General features: G+C 37.6%; 1 protein-coding gene across 2 annotated transcripts in view; it reads left to right on the forward strand.

Moving 5' to 3' along the window:
* Positions 1-27055, forward strand: part of ARHGAP6 (Rho GTPase activating protein 6) — a 489998-nt gene that overhangs the window by 359755 nt on the left and 103188 nt on the right. The window lies entirely within an intron of this gene.

The following is a 27055-nucleotide window of genomic DNA, read 5'->3' on the forward strand; positions in this document are numbered from 1 at the left end:
TGCGAAGCAAACTAGGCCATTGTAAAATACACACATTGCTTTGTGGTGCAAATTATTGACTAACTTGGAAAATTGTCGGAAGAAAGACCTTAAATTTTGCATAGGAAGTGAACATCATTTATAATGATGCTGGCTATGGAAATCTCACTGATATTTTCTACCTCCTAAATCTGTTTTTTTTTTTTAAGTTTGAATGAATGAGAAAAACATTTCATTGATAGTTCTATTTGATGTCATTAAATAAAACATTTTCAAAGTAGTGGATCACATAATGTTAAAAATGTTTTATCTTAATTGATAAATAATTAATATTTTGCTGTGAAATTTGGTCCCCAAAAGTGCTTTGGGATTTTGGAACTAAAATTTAAAGAAATGTAGACACTTTGCTGCACTAGAAAGTAAAATAATTCATTTAATAATCGGAGTCTAATTACCATCCAACTGAAGAAGTAACTGAATATTAATGGCATAAAGGATTAGAAATGCAGAATAGATTTGCATCTTTAGAAATGCAGAATACATTTTAGAACATAAAATGTAGAAAAAGAAATAAGCACAATGGAAAAGATACCAAATTATGAATAAAAATCCACATACCTTTGAATATATTTATTCAGAGTAAGTTTCTGTCTGAAACTCAGGGTTGCTTGATCTGTTAGATTTCTTCCAACTAAGAGCTCAATTTATATCATTCACAGCACCTAGAACAACCAATCCAATTTCTGAAGGAAAAATGTGTTGAGTATAACTAAAAATCCCTGTATCATGAATTTTTAGAAGCTGTGATCAAACATGAGGCTGTATGTTGTGATTATTGCATATAGTCTTTCATTATGGGCAATAATGGGTTTAACAGGCAAAAAATTTCATCACGCTGTTTTTAAGTCAGCAGATAAGTTGACTGTACATGCTGATATATTCAAATGTACTTTTAAGAAGCGGCTATGTCATTGTCTGTTCCCTGGTTCTAGCAAACATAACATTATTCTTTACAAAAAAGAAAAAAGTTAGATGGTTGAGTTTCTGTAGTATAATCAAGATGTACCCTAGGCTTCCCTAGCCCTTTCAGATCAAGATAAATTGATTTAACCCCGCCTTCTGGTAATACCCCAAAGCTCTCCCCAATATTTCTCTGAGGGATTATCATTTTGGGATCACCACTGCTCTATTTTCTACTCTCATTGAGGGTATTTTCTGTGTTCCCTGTGGCCATTCCTTTATCACCATTCTGGTGTCCATCAAAAGAGGGGACAAAGTCCCTTCTCCTTGGCTCCATCCTGCAACCCATCTACCATCCAAGCAACCACGAACTTCAGGTTATCACAGTAGCAAAACTTTTACTGAGGATCTGAAAGACAAGGCAGGGAACGAAGCACACACCAGACCTCACACTTCAAACTATATTTTGATCCTTGTGAACAGATATGCATCAGAGGGGACACTGCCCTGGTCCCTATCCCACAGAGCACCTCAGTCTTCCTCAGTCTGATGACCCTCCCCTTGGATCCTTCTGTCCCAATCCCACTTTTCCCTTACAAGCAAATCCAAATTTCTCCCTTTCTTTTTCTGCCTCTTAACTGCCCCTGTAGGTGGATTGTCCCCATGTTCTCAGCAGCCTTCCTTTGCTTAAACAACATCCACCGAAGCCCTTTTCTCTCTAATAGGACCTCTGATCTAGCTACTAAATTCATGTCTTTTCCTCCTTTACTTTAGTAAAGCAGATGGATTTTTTTTCTTTTATTGTAGAATTGGATCAACGAGAAAGCAAATGTGTAACTAGTGATAAGAGGCCACTCATGAGCTATCTATTGATAGTCAATCGATAAAGGAAACACTGATTAAACTCCCAGATACTATTGGTGGTGGAGCCAGCTCTCTTTGATTACTGCAGTAATATTTTTAAAGTTTGTACATGTATGTATATTTTTATATAGGTGCTCCACACTGGCTGAATTAAACTCCAGAAGGAAATATCCATGACAGGCAATGTAGTATTATTAAACGCTATAGCTTAGGCTTCCATGGGTCCCGACCCCAGCTTCACCAAGGATTGAGGGACCACTGACAACATACTTAACCTATCTGAGCATCAGTTTCCTCATCAGTAAAATGAGGATAATTATAGAATCTACCTAAGAGAATTAGCGTGAAAACAAAGTAAGAGACATCTCTGGGGGGAAAGGCAAGTTATCACCTTCCCCAAACCCATCACTTGGTATATAGTAAATGTTTTTAAAAGATTCTAAGATGATCTTTGGGAATGAATTAGTAGGAAATGAATAAACCTCATGGAGAAAGGTAGACCTTTCAATCAGAGAGAGAGAAATTACAAAGAAGAAAGTGGAAGGTTATAATAAGCAAAATGTATGAATGAAAGCGAACATAGAATATGGTACTAAGAGCCAATTGTGTCCAGGTTTGCATGTATATATGAATATATGTATTGGTGAATCTATATCAGAGGCAATAAGGATTCTCTTTGAAGGAAGTTGTAAAATAGATGTTAGGAGAATTGGCATCAGGTTACTTGGAGTGGGGGACTGGGGGGTGAGTAGCAAAGTGCTAAAAGAGAGGAGGAGGGAGAGGAAGGAAAATACAGATCACATTATATTCCTTTTCAATCTTTTCCCCATTTTATTTAATTAAATATATTGGAGTGCCTGAAAAAGATTCAGGACATATTTTTCCTACAAAAATTGTGGTTAATCTCTAGTAATTAAGTCATTGGTGAAGTACTAGTGGTCTAATAATTTTATAACATTTATCCCGCTACTTTGTCTCATCTTTTAAGAATGAGAGTATCATATATTTGGCCACAGAAATCAACAGAATGATCCCTTATTTTATCATTAATTAGTGTGTTCAACTAGATATTGAGTTATTGCCAATTCACCATGGACTGTTGTTCAGGCTTTGATAACAAATACAATAGAAATAGAATAGAAATGACTTGGTTCTATTTATTTTCCCCTCACTGCACATCCTGAGTCATAGGGTATTAAAATATGGATCTCTCTGCTTGAAATCTCTTTTACTAATCTAGGTCTCACATATACAGTTTAAAAGTTGCTTAAAGTTTTGGGAAGAAAATACAAAATTTCAATTGAAAAAATTTCTCATAAATAATTATTTCATTTATGAATCAGATGACTTTCTAAAAGAAAACAGGATTTACTAGATCGACTACTTATTTTGTTTTATAGAGGCTATAAAATTTCCAAAATATTTGTGTTCTTATTTTTCTGGCTCTTTGACCTCAAATATATTTTCTCTTTTTTTAAATAAGGTCACTATTTTAAAAATGGATCATAAGCATAAAATATTTCCCTCTGTGACCATGCCTCTGGAATAACTGTGACAATATGACCCTAGAGTGTGCCTTCATTCACTTAGGCGTTTGTTCCAAATATATATGTTGAATGCCTATGAACCTGAGACCATTTGTGTTACTATAGGGGACAAATACATGCACGAAATATTAGTTTCTGAAAGCTTTTCTCAACAATGATGAGTGAATAAATGCCCTTATAAATTATAGGTTCCCATTCTTGCTAAATGGGAAGGAGGGGCATCCAAGAAAGGGCTATAAAAATATCACATTTGGGGCACCTTTTGGCCAAGAAAGAGCTGTTCTAAGATCTTCCTGAAGCCTTGTAGAATCAAGCAGGGCTGCAAAGTATGCAATTCACGTGAAAGGATCTGAGACTGAGAAGCCTTGTACTCTTTTTGGCACAAATCAAGAACCAGAAGGTGCCTGCCTGCCAGTGGTTAGAGCTGAGGAAAGAGCAGACTAATCCGAGGCAGCAATAATCTGACCCAATGCCATATACCTCCTTACTTTGGATCAATCAAATACTTTGAATAAAGAGAAGCCATGATAGTCAAGAGCAGAAGCAAGCCTTGAGCTCTGAAAGGAAGCATGTCTTAAACATCTTCGCCTGCTGTAATGCCTGATCGCAGACAAGTAGTGGGCACTCATCAATAACAACAAATATATGTGTGTGTGGTGTGCTTTATAATTTTTTAAAAAGTTCTTTTGCCCATTTTTATAGTTTCTTTTTCTTGACTTACAGCTCATCTCATTTGGCTGTTCCCATGTTGCTTGTGCTAGCAACTTCTCCCCTTCTAATTTGCTGCTTAATTTACAGTGTGCTAGAGAATCATATGTCCAAACTTGTTAGCAGTATGTGTGGACCACAAGTAAAGGGATGCCCTAGGCAGTGTTGGCCCTGGAGCCTCACTTGTGAAAAAGGCTCACAAATTTCAATCTTGTGGCCTTGACTTTTGACTGCTGGGAGCAGGTTTTTTTTTTTTTTAGGGGGGGGTTTCCCCCTTTGCACTTCCTGGGTTTTAGCAGTAGTGAAGGTATATGGGTGATCTTTGGATAAGTCAAGTGTTAGGAGTTCCAGAAGCCTTTCTTATCATCTATAGGGACTCAATTCTTGAATCTTATTTTAAAGCCATTCCAGGATTATCCAATATTCTGGAATACTGTCAAAAGTGAGTATTCTTAATAACTGGAGCTAAAGTCAGCTTTTAAATATTTCTTCTGTGGACAGTTATTTATAAGGAACTATCCTTCTCTAGGCTGGCTTTTTGCTGGAGTGGAGTTGTACCCTCTTCAGAACTCACGTAACACTACCATTAATTGATTTTGATAAACATGCTGACTCCATTTGCAACCCTTGGAAGTCAGATATTATGTCTTAGACTTCCTTGGGAGCGTTTTGGTACCTAGAAAAGTCTCCTTTACAAAGTAGGTGCTAGATAAATGTGGGGATTAATTGATGAAAATGTAGAGAAGGCTCCCATTAGATGATGTGTTATAGAATTGTACACTTGAAACCTATATAATTTTATTAAGCAATGTCACCCCCAATACATTTAATTTTTAAAATAAATTTAAAAAGAAAATGTGGAGAAGTTATTCATGACATTATGAAAATGTGAAAACTGCCCTTGATCTCTGTGGAATCTCCATAGACAAAGAAATCTTGCAGTGATTTAGATAGGCCTTCCAAACAGCTAAGACTCAAAATTCTGCATTGCTGTCAACTGCTCCTATGGACTGTCATGCAAATGGCCTCTGATTAGGACCTAAAAAGGGAGGTGCTGTAAAAACTTTAGAATCCATTATCCTAGCATCCTTATCATATTTGGCTTGGACCTATTAGTTCAAATTGTAATATACTACAAGCAAATATGCTATGATATATACACTTGATATTTTCTTATTTATGACTGAGTTTCTTTGCTTAACATAAGAAAGCTTTATAATTATTAGATTCTTAGACTTCTAGAATCTCTTCAGCACAAGGAATAATTTGAAAAGAATAACAACAAAAAAACCCTCTCTCACCCACATTCACATACTTTATTGATCGCAAACCATCAGTACCTATTCTAGAATTAGGTACTAATTCCATGGAATTAACTATGTTGTATGGCTGTTTGTTTGAAGCGATGAAAAAAAAGAGGAATTCTCTCCTTGATAATGACATTTAATAAGTGATTAAACTTGGGACAAGCATAAGAAAAGCAGGGACAGAGATAAGGGACCAGAAAAAAGAAAGGTACCTGTAAGAAGAGGAAAATGCATTGTGATGATATTCAAGTTGGTCAGGTCCAACAAGCCCCAAGTGTCCTGAAAAAAAAAGAGGAAACTTACTCATGAAGCAATAGGATATAAAACAGCTGTCTGGAAAGGATGGCCCAGGGTCAAGGCCAAAATTGTGATATCGTGGCAAGCACTTAGTACATGCCTAACACCGTTATTATCGAGCCCTTGTTATATGCCTAATACAGTCATTGGCCTTGGGTTACAAAGATGAATAGCACACTAGTCCAGTTCTCAAACTCCTCATGGCCTCCAGAAGAATTCTCCACTCTGAGATGTGGTGGAGAATGCTGGGAGTGGGTGTTGGAAGAAATTGCCCTTCTCACCTTCAGGAAACTAACATGCTCTCTGCTATGTCTGTGTTTGTGGATGAGAAAGGGGTAAGGAGGTAGGAGATGGACAATAGTGACACCAGATGACATCGGGGGCTATGGTAAAGGCTGGCCATCTAGAGTTGGCCAATAATCCTTTGGCCGGATTGGGAAGGGGGATATTAATTGTCTATAGGACCACTTCAGCCTTTCAGGCTGTAGTCCTGTACTTTCTGCTTCTGCAGTGATTGTACATTAAGTGATATACACACACTGAGTCATCAAGGAAAGATTAAATTATAGCCAGTGCCTGCTCTTCCCGAGGACAATAGAAAGTAGATAGGGATATTTATGAACTAACATGAAAAACAAAATGTCTACCAATAGGGGGCTGGTTGGAATCAATTATGGCACATATCACATTCGAAATGAGGTGTTAGTCTGTATTTGTTGGCATAGAAAGATGTTTCGGACACATAGTTAAGTAGAAAAAATAGATTTTTAATGTCTTCTTTCTCTAAAATGATCCTCCTCCTCCTCTTCCCTCCGTCCCTCCTCCCCTCCTCCATCCCTTCCTCCTTCTCTATTTCTTTCTCTTCATTAGGGAGATAGATATTCACCAAAATATTAATGGTTGTTATCTAAGGGACTTATTCCTGAAAGTCTCTGGGAAGCCAAGATTTTATTGTATTTCTTTTCAATAATCTGTGAAGGGAACAAATGCAAGGGAGATACAAGAAGTTTGGGGTATAATATTTCTCATTCGTGTTTAGCAAGAGGAATGAATAAGTGATAGTACTAGATCTCTCATAGCCCTGCGTTTATTTAATGTTCATTCTCAGGGTCTCCCCCTGAATATAAAGTCAAAGACCAACGTGTGTGTGTGTGTGTGTGTGTGTGTGTGTGTGTGTGTGTGTAAAATATGTTTTTTTAAAGGGATAGGGTCCCTTTTAGATGACTAGTAGAAAATATCTGAATGATGCAAGCATTCACAGAAAGAGTTTATACAGCTTGTAATTTGGAAGATTTGTAAGCATTTGCTAAATATCTGGTGGAGCAGTTTTCAATAAGGGCAATTATATGCAGATGGAAATGTGTTTGGGGATTATAATTAACTGGTAACTGTCGGGAGTGAAAATGTTACATCTGTGTTAACAGAGGTAACACAGCAATGTAAAAACAAGCTTTTTTATTTCACTTATTAGGCAAAATACACAAAAGTAAGTTGTACTTTCCTACTGGGGTTCCATGTACACACACACAGAGAGGTAGTTTCCAAACACAAGCGATATGCTGTGGTGGAGAGAACTTGTCTTTGTCAGGACAGCCAAGGTCAGAATTGTGATTGGGCTATTGACCCATGAAGGCAGACCTTAGCCAACGTTCTTGACACTTACACACTTACGTTACTACCTGGAAAATGGGAAAATATCAATAAGGGGAAGCTAGTCATGTCACTCAACATACATGTGACTCTTCTTAAACATGATTTCCAATATTAAAACTGACAATTTTAGTAATGGCTCAAAGAAGACATATGCAAAGTGAAAGAAACATAAGGCAATAGTTTGCCACCTGAAATGTTGGAAACTATTATTCTCTCATATTTGATATGCAGAGTTTCTTCTATTGTTCTTGGACAGATAATTCTTATATTGTTACACTTTAGTAGCAGACCTTTCATCTTCACCTCTTACCGAACTGCCCACAGCGACATAAATATTTTCATATGATCTGCTAATTCTACAGGGAACAAGAAATATGTGGTGAGACCTATGTACCAGCGATGTCACCAGTCCCGGCTGCATTCCTGGTATCCATTCCAGTGATTGTTTTAGTTAATGACCTCTTGAACGTGGACAGAGCCCTGAGAAGTTTTTCAGTTAGTATCTCCTTCGTCACATCCCTAAATTACATAAAATTCAGTGAGAGCAGTTGAGAATTATTTTTTTTAAAATCACATTACAAATGGTATGTCTGCTTGGAAGTATTAACTAGATCTGAAGCTGATATAATTCTGAAGAATGAAATAAATCAGGAAAAAGGCCAGATGGTAATTTAATTCAACTCACATACATTTCATTATAGGGAATTATTTGAAATGAAATTAAACAGATTCAATAGACTGTCACAGAATATTGTGGAGTGCAAGTTTGTTCTAATCATAGATGACATTTCCCCCCGTATAATGCTAGCATAGCTTTAGAATCATACAATCTCCATTTCTTAAACTGTTATCTAGTGTGTCATCTTTATCATCACTGTGCTCTTAGGAGAATCATAGTCATGTGCTATGTCTTTTCTCAGTAGGATTCCATACACCTCAAGAATCTTTAAATCATTAGGATCAAATATTTATTGAGAATCTGTAATATCCAAGGCACAGGACCTATATATAAATACACAGCATGATATTCACATACAATGCAATATTATTCAGCCTTGAAAAAGGAACTGACACAGGCTCTAACATGGCTGAACCTTGAAAACATTATGCTGAGTGAAGGAAGCCAGATACAAAAGACCACATATTGTATGATTCCATTTCTAGAAAATGCCCAGAATAGGCAAACCCATAGAGACAGAAAATAGATTCATGGTTGCCAGGGGCTGGGGAGGAGAGAGGAATAGGGAGTTACTGCAAATGGATTCGAGTTTTTAGGGAGGTGATGGAAATGTGGTTGGAAAATGGATCTCTGAGAATCCCTACAGCAGGGTTTCTCAATGTTAGTATTTTGGGCAAGGTCATTCTTTGTTGTAGCTCTGTCCCATGTACTGTAGGATATTAAGCAACATCCCTGATCTCTACCCTCTGGATGCCCGTAGCACCTCCCTCTTTTAGTTGTGACAACCAGAAATGCCTCTGGACTTGGCCACGTGCTCCCTGGAGCATACAATCACTCCCAATTGAGAACCACAGATCTACAGTTACCTAAGAATTGAGCTGGGTGTAGAGGTGTAGGAGGAAGTGGGTGGGTGCCTGGAGCCAGCATGCATTTCTGGGAAGACCACTGTTTCGGGGTCCTTGTAGGTCCAACACTGAAGCCGGAGTTCTAGAATCTGTGATTTATTTCTAAAAATACTGAAGAGATGAATAGGGAAAAGAAGATTTAGATGGAGTTACAGTTTAAAAATTATCTGGTGGGGAAAATCCCCCATTATTTCAGGTTATTATAAAAGATTGAAATTGTTATTTAAAAAATAAAGTGGTATATGCCAGTGGTTTTTACTTTTATCAGAAAGGATTGGAGCCATGGTGCCAATATTTCAGAAAGTATATAAATTTGGATTTGGCATGCTCTATGCTATAGCCATAAAAGTATATTAATTGTTCTCAAAGAGTTTTGCTTAACTCAGTTTTAAAATTATTCTGCAGAATATAAACAGCCCTTGAGCAGCAGAAAGAAGCATGAGATTTGATTTGTACCGTGGCTAACAAAAACAAGTGGGCAATCACAGTTTAATCATATCCTACTAATCTAACTTAGTCCAAGGAATGGAAGAGAGGAAGCGCGTGGGCTTTAGAAATGCGTAACTTTCAGAGTCAGTTTTTGAGTGTGACCTCTTTTCTATTCAGAAATGCGTGCGTGGAGGAGGCCCTCATCCTCCCTGGTAACCCATTTATAAGTAAAGGGGTTGAAGGAAATTGTGTCTCTGGTCTGTTCTAGTTCTCAAGATCTGCCTTGCTCAGAGTGGGACCCTTACAGTCAGTGAGGTAGTAACTGGCACATTTCCTACTCTCAGTTTTACAGAAGTGTTTTCTCAAACTGCCTTAGTCTGCGTAGCCTTGGACTTGATACCGTACATACAGCAGTGCTATCAGGCTAACGTTAGTAAATTTGAGTTGTGTTTATAGTAAATTCGAGGCTGCCATTACACAGTGGCTTCTTTGTAAACACAAAACATACATTTTCTTATTTCTCACGGACTCCAGCAATTACAGAATGTTGCTTTTAGCTCTTGTTTATATCAGGGATATTACTGAGTGCCTCAAGCTCCTTCTGACTTAAATTTATTAAAAAGGACATGTTCCAAGCATGTTTTCAAGGTTTTAGGTGTGTGTGTTTATAAGACATTTCCCTTAACCTCTTCTCCCACCCTGTCAGTAAGGATGGAAAAAGGGTAGGACATCTGAAAGAGGCTGGATCTCACAGATCAGCAATAACAGTGGGTGAGAACAATACTTCTGGAAAAAAACCTGTCTGTGTGATGGCTCACTGGAAGGACCTGTTCCCACTCGGTTCTTTATGGCATGGTTGTGGGGAGTAAATGAAATGGTCTAAAGCGAGCGCACAGAGCAGAATGTAACCACAGGAAGCACTTAACAAACTGGGAGCTTATCATTGTGATCATTTTCTAGCAGAGCTGCACAAGCTGAGGCCAAGTAATACTGGGTCTCTTTACAAAATGCTTCTCGAAAGACCACCTCTGACTTTTTTTATAATAGAAATTTACAAGAAATTGCTCTCAATGCAGACTACACTTTAAAATACTTTTGTGACTTTTAAATAATACGTTTGGGTCCCATTCCACCTAGCTTCTGATTTAATTGGTCTGAGCAATGATTCCAACTCTTATGTATTTTGGAATCACCTGGGGAGCTTTTAAAAATGTTGATGGCCAGGTGCCACCATCAGAAATTCTGTTTCAGTTGAATGTAGTGATGTGCAGTCATGGTTGAGATCCATGGGACACAGTCCATTCCACCTTAGAAATGAATTATTATATATGTCTCTTGGGCCTTTATTGTATATAAAAAGCTGTCATTTTATCAACTTTACCCAAATCAGTGGGTTTTTTCCTCTAAGTGAATTTCCATTCAGTGTCATGGGTGGAATTAAGAGCACTCAACACAATGACATTTGCAATTGCTTATAAAAGCGTAATTTTGGACCCACACAGTTTTTGCAGACCCACGGTGAGCATTCAGAATACGTTTGCTGATGATGGACAGAAGCGTGTTTTTCATGGTCTCTGGGTTTATCCATAAATATTTCATGTCAAGCCGACTATCTCACAGAGTCCACGTGAGGCTGCTAAAATGTTGATTTAATGAATGGGTGCATTTCATGAACCACCCATTTGAGTGGGTTACCTTGGGCGTAGCTGTTTTGATTTCTCCTTCTTCTGACTATATGGTTTTGCTCATTTAATCAAACAAATCCAATTGTTTTGCTGCTCTGTAGACACATTAGTTGTGTGGCCCAGAATCCTGTTTGCGGTCGCCACACCACAACTAGATCTGAATGTGGGGCAGCCCAGCAAACAAGTGCTAATTTGAATCAATTGTTAAGATTGCCAGCAATAAACCAGTATGACCTCCATCCTTGGGTTCAATTAGCCACCCTGCAGGCAAGGCACTAGGTTTATTCCATTATCATTCCCTTCATCCATCAAAAACCCTCATCTTCCTGATAGATGAAATAATAACAATGTCAAACTTAAGGAGTATTTGGTTCATCTTAATTTTCAATGTGTCCTTTTTTCTGAATACACACATAATGTATGTTTGTAAGTAAATTTAAACAACATAGACATGCATTAGGCAGAATGTCAAAGTCCCTAAGAAGCCCGTCTTCAAGCGATAGCTACTATGAGGAAGCAATGTGACTAAAACCCGGAGGTCCCCTTGGACTCCCTTCCAATCACTTCTCTCCAACAGTAACTCCTCATTTGTCTTTGCATAGCACAGACTGGCTTTGCCTGTTTGTATGATTTGCACTAGTGGTTTCATAAAGTATGTTCCCTTTGGTGTCAGACTTCTTTTGCTCAATATGATGTCTGTGGGATTCCTCCTTATTGTTGTATGTGGTTGGAGTTTATTTATTTTCATTGCTACATAGTATTCCATTCTGTGGATATACCACAATTTATCCATTCTACTTTGATAGACATTTGGGTAGTTTACAGTGATTTTTTATTGCAAATGATGCTGCTGTGAGCATCCTAGCACAGAATTTTTGCTTGCATTTCTATTGTTTTTATTGTCAACTTTCCTTTTTTGCTATCGGAGATGGTGTTGAAGTGGATATCTTTGTGAATGTATCTTGCACTTTTTGTAATATTTCTATAAACTACATTTTTTGAAGTGGAATTGCTGGGTCAAGTGGTATGCATAATTGCATTTTGAGTAGACATGGCAGAACTGCTCTCCAAAAATATTTTGACTTTGGAGCTCAGTCTACACCCCAAACAGCCCACTGTGCCTGTATCCCTCTGTTACTGCCACTATCTGTGACACAGATGCTGCTCTTGTGTCTTCTGGATTACAAAGCAAAGCTAATGAAAACCAGAATCTTCTTTCTGGCCCTTTTCCAATGCTCCCTAGTGGGCTAGTGCCTCTCTCTTGTGTCCACTGAAGGACAAAATTTAACATGACCTAGTGTTCCAGGATGCCAGGGCATTGTGTGAGATTCCAAGCTGAAACTGAATAAATCGATGCTGTGAGAAGGTGCACCAAACAGACCCCATGTCTCTAAGGGCCCTCCACCCCCCTCATTTCCCAGGTCGAGATAGAGGTTTCTAACCTACAAATGAGAATCACATATCTTACCAACAAGTGGCCCTTTCAAAATGGCCTGTCATTGGGAACCATTAGACTAGGGCAGTGTTTCTTAACCTTGGAATTCGTGACATTTAGGGTAGGATCATTCTTTGGTGGGGGAGGGTAAGTCCTGTGCATTGTAGCATGTTTAGCAGCGTCCCTTACCTCTACCCACTGGATGCCAGTAGCACTCCACTTCTCAATTTTGATAACCAAAAAATGCCTTCAGGCCTTGCCAAATGTCCCCTGGGAGGTAGAATCACCCCCAATTGAAGACCACTGGGTGACTGCCCAGAGAGGATCCTGGCTCAAAATCAGATTGTGTTCAGATTCTGGCTTCACCACTTCTTATTGTGTGACCTAGGGCAAAGTGCCTAAACTCTCTGCCTCAGTTGGTTCATCTGTAAAATACAGATGGTAATAGTAATACTTACCTTAATTGGTTGTTGTAAAGATTATATGGGATTCCTCATCTGAAGCAGGTAGCAGTCTTTGGCACAAAATAAGTATTCAAAGTCATTAGCTTTATTAGTCATAATCTACGATTATTATTATTATCATCATTATTATTACTACTACTACTATTTAAAAGCTGAGTTAGTAGGAAAAAGTATTCACTTTCTGGAAAAGGATGTGGATAATGTGTATGTGAAAAACATCAAAGGACCATGGGTTCATAGCTCTTAGAATAGGCAGGGGGAAATGTGGAGAAAGCATTATTTAAGCTACGAAGGAAAACAGCAGCATTTGTTTGTACCTCTGTTCCTTCTCAAATTAGCATTTATGGAAACCAGAATTTGTGGAAAATGGGCTTTGGCAGCAGAATTGGATGTTTTTAGGAACATGCTAAATCACTGTGGGGAAATATTTTATTGTGTTTCTTGAGTTAATATGAAGTTAGCAAATTTTCAATTGTTTGTTGAATGCTTTTAAATAACCAAATGTGTTCAGTGATAAATCAGCCATATAGTTATTTGATGTTATTGAGGTGAGAGTTTTATCTGCTACGAGCTTCGTTGTGATGACTCTCCTCTGATGCCCTGTTCTCCCACCATAGATCTGAGATCAACTCAGATGCCAGGAAACAGTGTCTTCTTGTCAGTGGCACAGAGTGGCATCGTGGACAGGGTAGTACCTTTGCATTGCCAAAGTGCCATCTTGCCAAATCACTTCTTCATTTTGGGTCTCAGGTTCTCCTCTGAGCAGGTGGGTTTAGTTCAGCATTTGCCAACTATGTTGTGAGGAAGCTGAGGGATGTGAAGAGCTGTTCTGAAAAGAAAACAAGCAAAGGAAGAGAGATGATGGCCAGTGTGTTTAGATGATACCCTGGGTTATAATTTTCTCTCTGCAGGACTTCTTAGTTTTCCCTTAGCTATTGTTTATTATGACTCTTTAAGATGAAACTAACTCACACTTATTTGATCATGGAACAGTTTGGGAGATCCTGCATTAACTAATTTATGACTTCCTTATATGTATAGGAATTTCCTGATTCCCTCTGTACTCATTTTCTATCACTGCTGTGACAAGTTACCACAAACTTAGTGGCTTAAAACAATACACACTTAAATGTGATGGCTCGGTGCGATGTCAGAGAGATAGTGGATGGGGGGAGTGGGGTCCACGGTGTGACGGATATAAATAATAAACGTCTAAGTATTACTTTGTCTTGTGCACCTGAAACTAATAAAAAGAATAATAAATAAAAAAGACAATACACACTTATTTTCTTACAGCTCTGTAGGTTAGAAATCTGACACAGGCCTCCTGGGAATAAAATCAAGGTGTCACCAGGGCTGTGTTTGGAGGCTCTAGGGGAGAATCTGTTTCCCTGCCTTTCCAGCTTCTAGAAGCTGCCCACATTCCTTAGTTTATGGCATCTGTCTCCGTCTTCAAAGTCAGAAATGTTGGATCTCTCTGACCTCTTTTCCATGGTCACGTCTCCCTCTCCCTCTGAACTCTGCTGAAAAAAATTCTCCAGTTTTAAAGGCCCACGTGTTTCCAGTGGGCCCACCCAGATAATACAGGAGACTCTTTCCATCTCAGAGTCATTAATTTATATCAGCAAAGTCGCCTGTGCCATGTAAGACAAAATATTTCCGGGTTCCAAGGATTAGGGTGGAGACATATTTGGGGGGCCATTGTTCTGCCAACCATTCTGTCTGTCCCAGTGGCTTTCCATTTCCCAACACTGGAGGGCGTGGAATGATATTCTGTAGAGCCAGAAAGACGCTCTTGTGATGTTTCTTACTTATCTGGTTCTGGTCAACTCGCACAGTAGTGACTGTCTTTCAACCTCACCCGAAAAGCAATAAAATAAAAGAACACAAGAGTAATTAAAACACGGCTACTGACTGTTCTGTGCAGCATTTTATTTTTAGCTTCTCTCCTGATACAGACGAGAATATCTCCTGGAAAGAAACTAGGCTCTGAACTGTACTTTATTTTAACATGTAAAATTACCAGGCTCGGTATCAACTACTAGTCTTTGGAATTAAAATATGAACATAAAGGGATTAAGAGAGTTTATTTGCTCTGTTTTTATATTAGTTTCAGGTGTATAAAACAACGTAATGATTAGACATTTACACCCCTCACACAGTGATAATCCCCCCCAAGTCTACTACCCCTCTGACAGCGTACATAACTATTACAATACCATTGACTATATTCCCTTATTTGCTCTTTTTTTGTATATCCATTACCTGGCTCAATTTCTTTTTTTTTAAAAAAAGCAAACACTACAAACATTTAAACTTTTCAGACTACTCATCATCATCAGTTTGTGAAAAGAAAAACTGAAGGATTATGTTCTTTCTCACAGCTCGCTGAAAGCTCCAGCGGCCCATTTGTATGAAGTGGAAACATTATATAGGCTTGCTCGTACTTGTTGATATTTTATCTCACATGAGAGGAATGAGGTGGAAAATGAGTTTTGCACTGAAAATATTTTTAAATCTTGGTGTTTGGCCTCATTTCGAGTTTTTGTTATTGTTTTTGTTTAGCTATTTATAGAGTTATCATATGATCCAGCAATTTCACTCCTACCCTGTTTCCCCAAAAATAAGACCTGGAGTTAACTTAACTCCTGGAGTTAATAATAAGCAATTATAGCAAGGTTGTAGGATACAAGGTTAATATACAAAAGTCAAAGGCTTTCTTATGTATCAGCAATGAACAAGTAGAATTTGAAATTAAAACCACAATACCATTTATATTAACAACACCCCAAATAAAATACTTAGGTATAAATGTAACAAAATATGTACAACAGCTATATAAGGAAAAGTACAACACTCTGATGAATGAAAACAAAGAAGAGCTAAATAAGTGGAGAGTCATTCTACATTCATGAATAGGAAGACTCAATATTGTCAAGATGTCAGTTCTTCTCACTTGATCTACAGATTCAAGGCAATCCCTATCAAAATCCCAGCAAGTTATTTTGTGGAGATTGGCAAACTTATTCTAAAGTTTATACGAGGAAGCAAAAGAGCCAAAATAGCAACACAGTATTGAAGGAGAAGAATTAGGTTGGAAGATTGACACTACCTGACTTCAAGAAATAATATAAAATGACAGTCATTAAGACAGTGTGGTATTAGCAAGAGAATAGACAAATAAATCAATGAAATAGACTAGAGAGCCCAGAAATAAACCCATATAAATATAATCAACTGATCTGTGATAAAGGAGCAAAAGGAATACAATGGAGCAAATATAGTCTTTTCAACAAATGGTGCTGGAACAAGTGGACATCCATATAAAAAAATGAATCTAGACATAGACCTTATATCTTTCATGGAAATTAACTCAGAATGAGTCACAGACCTAACTGTAAAATGCAAAACTATAAAAGTCCTACATGATAACAGTAGAAAATCCAGGCGATGATTTTCTAGATACAATGCCAAAGGCATGAACCACAAAAGAAATAATTGATAAGTTGGACTTCATTAAAATTAAAAACGTCTGCTCAGTGAAAAGACAATGTCAAGTGAATGAGAAGATAAGTCACAGACAGGGAGAAAATATTTGCAAAAAACTCGTCTGACAAAGGACTGTTGTCCAAAATATACAAAGAATTCTTAAAATTCAACAATAAGAAAACAAATAACCTGATAAAATATGAGCCAAAGACTCTAACAGATATGTCACCAAAGAAGATATACAGATGACAAATAAGCATATGAAAAGATGCTCCACATAATATATGATCAGGAAAATGTAAATTAAAACAACAATGAGATACTGTGTTTCCCCGAAAATAAGACCTACCTGGACCATCAGCTCTAATGCATATTTTAGAGCAAAAATTAATATAAGACCCGGTCTTATTTTACTATAAGACCGGGTCAAATAAAACCTGGTCTTATAATATAATATATGATATGATATGATATGATATGATATGATATGATATGATATAATATAATAATACCAGGTTTAATATAATATCATATCATATCATATCACATCATATCATATCATATCATATCATATATAATGCCGAGTATAATATAATACTGGGTATAATATAACATAATATAATAATATAATAAATACCAAGTCTTAATATCAATTTTTGCTCCAAAAGATGCATTAGAGCTGATTGTCCGGCTAGGTCTTCTTTTCAGGGAAACAGGGTACCACAACACACCTACTAGAATGGCCCAAATCCAGAACACTGACTACAGCAAGTGCTGCTGAGGATGTGGAGTAACAGGAACTCTCATATACTGCTGGTGAGAAGACAAAATGGTGCAGCCACTTTGGAAGACAGTTTGGCTGTTTCTACAAAACTATATATATATATATGTATGTATGTATGTGAGTATATATATATATATATATATATATATATATATATATATATGCTCTTACAATAAGATCCAGCAGTCACACTCCTTCGTAGTTACCCAAAGGAGTTGAAAACTTGTGTCTACATAAAAATCTGCATGTGACTATTTATTCATAATTACCAAAACTTGGAAGCAACCAAGAATATCCTTCAGTAGGTGAAGGGATAAATAAACTGTGGTCCTACCAGACAATGGAATATTATTCAGCACTATCAAAATAAATGAGCTATCAAGCCATGAAAAGATTTGGAGGAATCTTAAATGCATGTTACTAAGTGAGAGAAGCCAGTCTGAAAAGGCTACCTGCTGTATGACTCCAACTCTATGACATTCTGGAAAAGGCAGAACTATGGAGATGGTGAACAGATCAGTGGTTGGGGGGAGAAAGGTATGAACAGATGGAGCACAGAGGGTGTTTGGGGAAGTGAAATAAATATGTGTGACACTGGAATGGTGGGGACCTGTCATTATGCACTTATCCAAACCCATAGAATGTACAACACCAAGACTGACCCTAATGTAAGCCGTGGACTTTGGGTGACTATGACATGTCAGTGTAGGTTTATCAGTTATAAGAGAGTCACCCCTCCGGTGGAGATGTTGACAGTGGGGTAGGTTGTGTTCGTGTGGGGGCAGGGGATACATGGCAAATCTCTGTACCTTCTACTCAAGTTTGCTGCAAACATGAAACTGCTTTAAAATTAAAGTCTATTAAAAATGCACCCATTAGTTATAACTCTCCAAGCTCCTGATGTATTTTACTATAATTTATTTATTTTTTTAATTTATTGGGGTGACAATTGTTAGTGAAATTACATAGATTTCAGGTGTACAAGTCTGTATTACATCATCTATAAATCCCATTGTGTGTTCACCACCCAGAGTCAGTTCTCCTTCCATCACCATATATTTGATCCCCCTTACCCTCATCTCCCACCCCCACCCCCTTACCCTCTGGTAACCACTAAACTATTGTCTGTGTCTATGAGTTTTTGTTTCTCATTTGTTTCTCTTGTTCTTTTGTTGTTTTTGGTTTATATACCACATATCAGTGAAATCATAGGGTTCTCTGCTTTTTCTGACTTATTTCACTTAGCATGATCATTTCAAGATCCATCCATGTTGTCACAAATGTTCCTATATCATCTTTTCTTACCGCCGAATAGTATTCCATTGTGTATATATACCACAACTTCTTTATCCATTCATCTATCAAATGACATTTTGGTTGTTTCCCTGTCGTGGCCACCGTAAACAAAGCTGCAATGAACATTGCAGCACACGTGTCTTTATGTATAAAAGTTTTCAGATATTTTGGGTAGATACCCAGGAGAGGGATTGCTGGGTCATATGAAAATTCTATTTGTAATTTTTTGAGGAACCTCCACACTGCCTTCCATAACGGCTGCACCAGTCTGCATTCCCACCAACAGTGTATGAGGGTTCCTTTTTCTCCACAGCCTCTCCAACACTTGTGACTATTTGTCTTGTTGATGATAGCCATTCTGACTGGGGTGAGATGATATCTCATTGTGGTTTTTATTTGCATTTCTCTGATGATTAGTGATGTTGAGCATTTTTTCATATGTCTATTTGCCATTTGCATATCCTCTTTGGAGAATTGTCTCTTCAGGTCCTATGCCCATTTTTCAATTGGCTTGTTTGTTTTTTGTTGTTGAGTTTCATGAGTTCCTTGTATATTTTGGATATTAGCCCCTTATCAGAGGCACTGTTTGCAAATATCTTCTCCCATTCAGTTGGTTGCCTCTTTATTTTGTCAATGGTTTCTTTTGCTGTGCAGAAGCTTTTAAGTTTCATATAGTCCCATTCGTTTATTTTAGCTTTTACTTCCATTGCCTTTGGAGTCAAATTCATAAAATGCTCTTTGAACCCAAGGTCCATAAGTTTAGTACCTATGTTTTCTTCTATGCAGTTTATTGTGTCAGGTCTTATGCTTAAGTCTTTGATCCATTTTGAATTAATTTTGGTACATGGTGACAGATAGCAGTTCAGTTTCATTCCTTTGCACGTGGCTATCCAATTCTCCCAACACCATTTATTGAAGAGGCTGTCTTTCTTCCATTGTATGTTTTTAGCTTCTTTGTCAAAAATTATCTGTCCATATTTTTGTGATTTTGTGTCTGGGTTCTCAATTCTATTTCATTGGTCTACGTGTCTGTTTTTCTGCCAGTACCATGCTGTTTTGATTATTGTAGCCCTGTAGTACAAGCTAAAGTCAGGAAGTGTGATACCTCCAGTATTGTTCTTTTTTCTTAAGATTGCTTTGGCTATTCAAGGTCTTTTGTGGTTCCAAACAAATCTGATGATTTTTTGTTCTATTTCTTTGAAAAATGCCATTGGGATTTTGATGGGGATTGCATTAAATCTGTATATTGCTTTGGGTAATATGGCCATTTTAACTATATTGATTCTTCCAATCCATGAGCATGGAATGTCTTTCCATACTTTGTGTCTTCTTCAATTTCTTTCAAAAATGTCTTATAGTTTTCAGCATATAGGTCCTTCATATCCTTGGTTAAGTTTATTCCTAGGTATTTTATACTTTTTGCTGCAATTGCAAAAGGAATTGGTTTTTGTATTTCTTTTTCTGAGATTTCATTGTTAGTATATAAGAATGCAATTGATTTTTGTACGTTGGTTTTGTAGCCGGCAACTTTACTGTATTCGTTGATTGTTTCTAATAGCTTTTTGGTGGAGTCTTTAGGGTTTTCTATATATAGCATCATGTCATCTGCAAAGAATGATAATTTAACTTCTTCATTACCAATTTGGATGCCTTTTATTTATTTCTCTTGCCTGATTGCTCTGGCCAGGACTTCCAACACTATGTTGAAAAGCAGAGGTGATAGGGGACAGCCCTGTCGTGTTCCTGAACATAGAACAAAGGGCTTCAGTTTTTCACCATTAATTATGAGATTAGCTGAGGGTTTGTCATATATTGCCTTTATTATGTTAAGGTTGTTTCCTTCTATTTCTATTTTATTAAGTGTTTTAATCATAAATGGATGTTGTATCTTGTCAAATGCCTTTTCTGCATCAATTGATAGAATCATGTGATTGTTTTCCTTTATTTTGTTTATGTGATGTATCACATTGATGGATTTGTGGATGTTGAACCATCATTGTGCCTCGGGGATGAACCCCACTTGGTCGTGATGAATAATCCTTTTAATGCATTGTTGTATTCGATTTGCTAGAATTTTGTCTAGGATTTTTGCATCTGTATTCATCAGAGATATTGGTCTGTAGTTTTCTTTTTTTGTGTTGTCCTTACCAGGTTTTGGTATCAGGGTAATGTTGGCCTCATAAAATGAGTTAGGGAGTACTGTCTCTTCTTCAATATTTTGGAAGAGTTTGAGCAGGATTGGTATCAGAGCCTCTTTGAAGGCTTGGTAGAATTCACTAGTGAAGCCATTTGGTCCAGGACTCTTGATTTTGGGAAGGTTTTGGAGGACTGATTCAATTTCTTTACTGGTGATTGGTCTGTCTAGATTTTCCAGTTCTTCATGGTTCAGCCTTGGAAGGCTATATGTTTCTAAGAACTTGTCCATTTCTTCTAGGTTATTGAATTTGGTAGCATATAGTCCTTCATAGTATTCTTGCATGCTCCTTTGTATTTCTGTGGTGTCTGTGATAACTTCCCCTTTTTCATTTCTGATTTTGTTAATTAGTGTCTTCTCTCTTTTTATCTTAGTGAGTCTAGACAAGGGTTTGTCGATTTTGTTAATTTTTTCAAAGAACCAGCTCTTTGTCACATTAATTCTTTTCTATTGTCTTTTTGTTCTCTATTTCATTTAGTTCTGCTCTGATTTTTGTTATTTCCTTTCTTCTGCTGACCTTGGGTGTCACTTGTTCTTCTTTTTCTAGTTCTTTAAGGTGTAACATGAGGTTATTTATTTGGGATTTTTCTTGTTTCTTAGGATAGGCCTGTAATGATATAAATTTCCCTCTTAAAACTGCTTTTGCTGCATCCCAAAAATTTTGGTAGGATGTATTTTCATTGTCATTTGTTTCTATGTATCTTTTGATCTCTCCTCTAATTTCTTCTTTGACCCAGTCATTCTTTAAAAGTATGTTGTTTAATCTCCATGTATTTGTGTTTTTTCCTGCTTTCTTTTTGCAGTTGATATCCAATTTCAAAACTTTGTGATCAGAGAATATGCTTGGTATGATTTCAATCTTCTTAAATTTGCTTAGGCTGATTTTATGTCCCAATATATGGTCTATCCTTGAGAATGTTCCATGTACACTAGAAAAGAATTTATAGTCTGATGTTTTAGGATGAAGTGCTCTATATATATCAATTATGTCCATTTCATCTAATGTGTCATTTAGGGCTGCTATTTCGTTATTTATTTTCTGTTTGGATGATCTATCTATAGCTGTCAATGATGTATTTAAGTCCCCTAGTATAATTGTGTTTTGGTCAATCTCTCCCTTTAGTTCTGTTAGTAGTTGCTTGGTATATTTCGGTGCTCCCTGTTTGGAGCCATAAATATTGATGACTGTTATGTCTTCTTGTTGTATAGTCCCCTTTACCATTATGAAATGTCCATCTTTGTCTCTTGTTATCTTTTTCACCCTGAAGTCTGTTTCATCTGATATCATTATGGCTACACCTGATTTTCTTTGGGTACCATTTGCTTGGAGCGTCAATTTCGACCCTTTCACTTTGAGTCTATGTTTGTCCTTGTAGCTGAGATGTGTCTCTTGGAGACAGCATATGGTTGGGTTTAGTTTTTTGATCCAATCTGCTACTCTGTGCCTTTTTATTGGTGAGTTCATTCCATTTACATGTAGGGTGATTATTGATATGTGAGGATTTCCTGTCATTCTATCTTTAGTTTTCTGGTAAGGCTGTGTCTCCATTGTTTCTTTGGCTTTTTGTTGTTGTCTATTATTTCTGTGTGGTGGTATTCTATGATGTTTCCCTCTGTTTCTTCTTTTATTACAGTACATATTTCAGTTCTGGATTTTTTTTTTGAGTGTTTACCCTTAAGTTTATGTAAAAGAAAGTTTGATATTTAGAGTATTCCATTTTCTTCAGCACTCTTACTTTCTCCATTCCTATATTCCGGTTCAGGCCTTTACTCTCCCCATTTTTATGTTTTGGTTGCTGCAAATTGTCCCTGTTCATGGTGGTCGAATAGCCTCCTTTAGTATTTCCTGTAGTGCAGGTCTTGTGTTAGAAAATTCTCTCAGCTTCTCTATGTCTGGAAAGGTCTTTATTCCTCCTTCATATCTAAAGGATATCTTTGCTGGATATATTATTCTTGGCTCATAATTTCTCTCTTTCAATAGTTTGAATATTTGGTTCCACTCCCTCCTGACTTGTAGAGTTTCTGCTGAAAAATCTGATGATAATCTAATGGGCTTTCCTTTGTAGGTTACCGTCTTCTTTTCCCTGGCTGCCTTGAGGATTCTTTCTTTGTCGTTGATTTTAGACAGCTTCATAATTTATTTTTTAAACTTCAGTTTCTGTATGTTTCATTGCTCAGAGGAAGCAGTATTTTCCTTACATCAAAGCCAAAGTGTTTGGCCAGGTCTCTGAAACACTTTTTAATTTATTATTTTAAAAGTAGTATATTGGAAAGAAAACATTTCTGGAAAATTGCCTGAAAAGTGGCAACTAAAAAAATCAGATCTCTACCACTAAGTGCAGATAGTTTATTTTTATGTCATACCTGGCATTTTGTGTCATTTCGCTAATTTATTTTTCTCTGTTCAGTTGACCCTTTTACGTGTTTTGACACTTAACAGTAAGAGCCCGGAAGCGAGATTTTTTTTTTCATTTTTACTGGAAGTGATTTTAGCTTCTTTAGAACATATGTCCTAAATATAAATATTATGTGCTGGTCTTGTTTCCATGCTAATATACACAAATGCTTTTCTGTATAGACGCAGAGTTAAGTTTCCCCAAAGCTTTCTTTTAACCAAAAAATATGCAAAAGTACAAAATGCAAGTGCTATTCCTTCTAATTGCTGGGTCGGTCCTTCCAGAATGTACAGTCTAGCTGGGGAGGAAAGGCACAGATGTAGAGAATCAAATAGATTTCCAATGTGTAAATAAGAGTGAAGAAAATAGCTGAAACGTGAGGCGTGGGGAGGTGGGTGTGATGGTTACACAGGAAGGAAGATAACCTATGGAATTAGAGTTTTCTGGGAAAATAATTGACTTTTAAACATTCCCAGTCCTCTTCTCCCCACCCCCCACCCAGTCCCTCAATTAGAAATCGCGAGTGATTTCCTACACACCTCAAGTGTCTAGGTCATTGGGGCATTAAAAGAAACGTAAAGGAAAAATAAGCTATGGAGCGATCTCTGGAGACCCATCTGTTCATACATTTATACATGCTTTAATGATTGTCGTAAAAAGATGTGGTTCCTTTGCTGCTTGAAATAGCGAAAGGCTCCATGAAACTGTCATTTCCTGTGTCACATGTCTGATGATTTCAGGGGGTCCACCACAGGCTCAGCAAACTTTTTCTGTGAAGGGCCAGATCGTAAATATTATCAGTGTTGGGAGTCATACATCTTTAGTTCAATCACTTAACACTGCCGTTGTATCAGGATGCAGCCCTAGACGAGACGGAATGAGCCTGGCTGGGCTCGGTTTACAAAAGCAAGCAGGGGGCTGGATATGGCTGGGGCTGTCGTTTGTCCACCCCTGCTCTGGAGCAACATCTGTCACCTCATGATCAAGTCATGCCTGGTGGATGTATCAGATGTCATTCATTCCTGATAATACATCACTTAGAAACTTCAGAATTTTACTTTGTAGGAAAACTAAAGGAGAGGGGATTTGAGGTGACCCCAAAGCTACCTCAAATTCCAGCCATTCTGATGTACTTTCTTGAGTCAGACTTTGCCATTCCTTGAGAGAAAGTTATGGCCCCACAGGCAGGTAGCACACAGTAGTGGTTAAGACCCCAAAATCTTGGCTTGCGGCTCATGAGTTTGAATCCCAGCTCTGTCACTTGCAGTCTGTTTCCTTAAACAAGTTACTTAACCTCCCAATGTTTGATTACTTCGTCTGTGAAATGGGTCCATGTTAATGACCCTTACTTCATAAAATTGTTTAATGACTAAAGCAGGGAGTACATAATTAGGGCTAGGAATAATGATGGGTACTTAGTTACACCCACAAGAAATGTGAGTGATTCCTCACATATCTAAATTCCCTGGGGAAGAAGCATAGCTCCCAGCTTATCTTATCTGTGCTGTTGAGTCACTGATGAACAATCCTTACCATTAATTGTCGTGTTGACCACAAACTCTCATGGTGCTAATGGGTTATGTTACATTTTCGTACATTACAATTGTTTTTCTACCCTCAGACAGATATTTAACAAGGTACAAGGCAGCAAAACTCAGTGCAGAAAATGTGAACGTAAACCATTAGTGCCTGTGAGTGAAAACAACACTGAAGCATGTTGTTAGGCTACGGCAATTGGGATTACCAAAAGGTCGACCAACTGATTATGTGCCTAAACATTGTACAGTGTGCTCTTTATGTTGATATCGCTGAACTCTGGAATTCTGAGTCTTACCATTTAACAAATATTTATCTCTGTTTATTAGCACACAATTCTTTGTCCCATTCATATTAGCTGGTGGACTGGAAGTCAGTAAAAATGAAGACTCATTAAAATAAATAAGTTCAGTAGTTTAAAAAAATCACATTAGCATATTATTTTTTTCCTTGTAACCATTTATCAATGGTCTTCATAGAGCCACATTAATGAATCATGTGCTTGGAACACACTTTTATGAATTCCTTGACTTCATCCTGAAAAGTGTGCCCTGCTGTTTGCTTGACTCTCCACGAAACTGTGCCGGACATTGGGGAATATGAAAATCTGGGTCTGGGAGAAAGTGTGTGTAGCACGTCTTACTCATTTTGCATAGCTCCATCCTCCCGACAGAACTATTGTTATCTCCACTTTACAGAGCAGGTCATTGAGGCTTAGAATAGTTAGATGCAGACTGAGCTGAAATTCAGAGCCAGGCGGTAAGGCCACAGAGCCCTCCCCGCAAGAATTGTGCATTAACACCGTGTCCCATTCTAAAGGAGCAGCTGCCAATGAGCACACGAGTCCTGCTTAGGACACTGTCCCAAAGACCGTAGGTGCTTGACTGTGCTGCCATTAGAAATATTCCCCATCCCGCCCCCAGCGGAAATCATAGAAAGAAACATCTGGATGAAATCATAGAAAGTAACATCAGGATCAAGCCTGTGAAAGGTGAAAAAGAATTTTAAATTATGGGTGCACAAGTTTGGGGTTCCAAGTCTCAATCTTCGTAGCATTATTCAATTTTATTTCTGCTGCTAGTGAAAGAGAAAAGGATAAGTTCTGCCCTTGGTATGGGAGAAATCTGGCAGGGTGAGTGAATGAAGGAATATATAGATAGTTTACCTATCACATGGGAATGTGGGGGGAGGGCGGTTGAGAGAAAGGACGAGTGGAGGGAGGATGGAGACAGGCAAAGGTGCATGGCGAATGCTTTGTGGAATTCGGAGAAAAGTAATGCTTTATGGAAAAAGTGCAAGGAATTGGTTACCCCTGACAGGTTGCTTAACCCCAAGCCATGGTAGTCCTCGTCCTGGGCTGCACATTCGAATCCTCTGGAAAGCTTTGTGAATCTACCAGTGCCTGAGCCCCAAACCTGAAGAGTCTAACTGATTTGATGTGTACCGGTGCTGTGGAATACAATAGCCACTAACTAACGTGGCTATTTGTGTTCAAATCAATGAAGAGTAAATAACATTAGAAATTCAGTGATTCTGTTTCACCAGCCACATCTCAAGCACTCATCCGTCTTGAATGGCAGGTGAGCACATCAGACAGTACAGGTGAAAAGAATTTCCATCGTCATAGACAACTCTGTTGGACCTCACTGTCTGGAGGCAGGTGTGAGCATGAGCATTTTTGAAAATGTCACCAGGTGATTCTTTCTTTTTTAAAGTAATTCTAATGTGTAACCAGGTTAAAGAACTATTGTGCCTTACAGAGTTTGTTCTAAAATTTATCACCACTTGCATCTGAACTAATGTTGCTTTTGAAGCGAATATTATTAAAGCTAGACTTTAATAATAATGCATATATTTTTATTTAAAACAGCTTGCTTGCTCACTTGATCTACAAGTAAAGGTTAAGTGAGTGAAACCAGCCTTTGATTGAAAATGTGTAAGTTTCCTTTTGCTGCTTAGGTTGTTCATGCCAATTTTGAACTACCTATTAAAAGAGTTTAATAAGATAAATAACCTTAAATGGAAACTGAGAGGCTTATTGTCAATAGCCCACATTTTTGGCAACAAATTAGAGGTGATTGGTGTTCACATATTTGGTGATACTCAAAATTAGTTCATTAAGGTAATAATTTTATTAAATTTAATTTAATTTTTAGGAAGTTGTTTTTCTATTAGAAGACAACCTCACTGAGAGATTTTTGCAAAGTGCAATCTATGAAACAAAACGTCAAATGTAGCATTGAAATGAGAAAGTGGAACGGAATTCACTTTAGTATTTTTTGTTGTCGTTGCCTACTTTGTTTTGCCTAAAATTTTGTCAGTAGAGAGTTTTCCATCTCCTAAATATGATACACATCTATCCTTAAGGGTTGCTTTATTTCCTGCTTGTTGTAGATATCTGATTTGGGATTGAGTTCTCCAGTTTGAGGGGCACATTTCTTCAGCATC

This window comes from Rhinolophus hipposideros (assembly GCF_964194185.1).
Source record: "Rhinolophus hipposideros genome assembly, chromosome: X".
NCBI lineage: Eukaryota > Metazoa > Chordata > Mammalia > Chiroptera > Rhinolophidae > Rhinolophus > Rhinolophus hipposideros.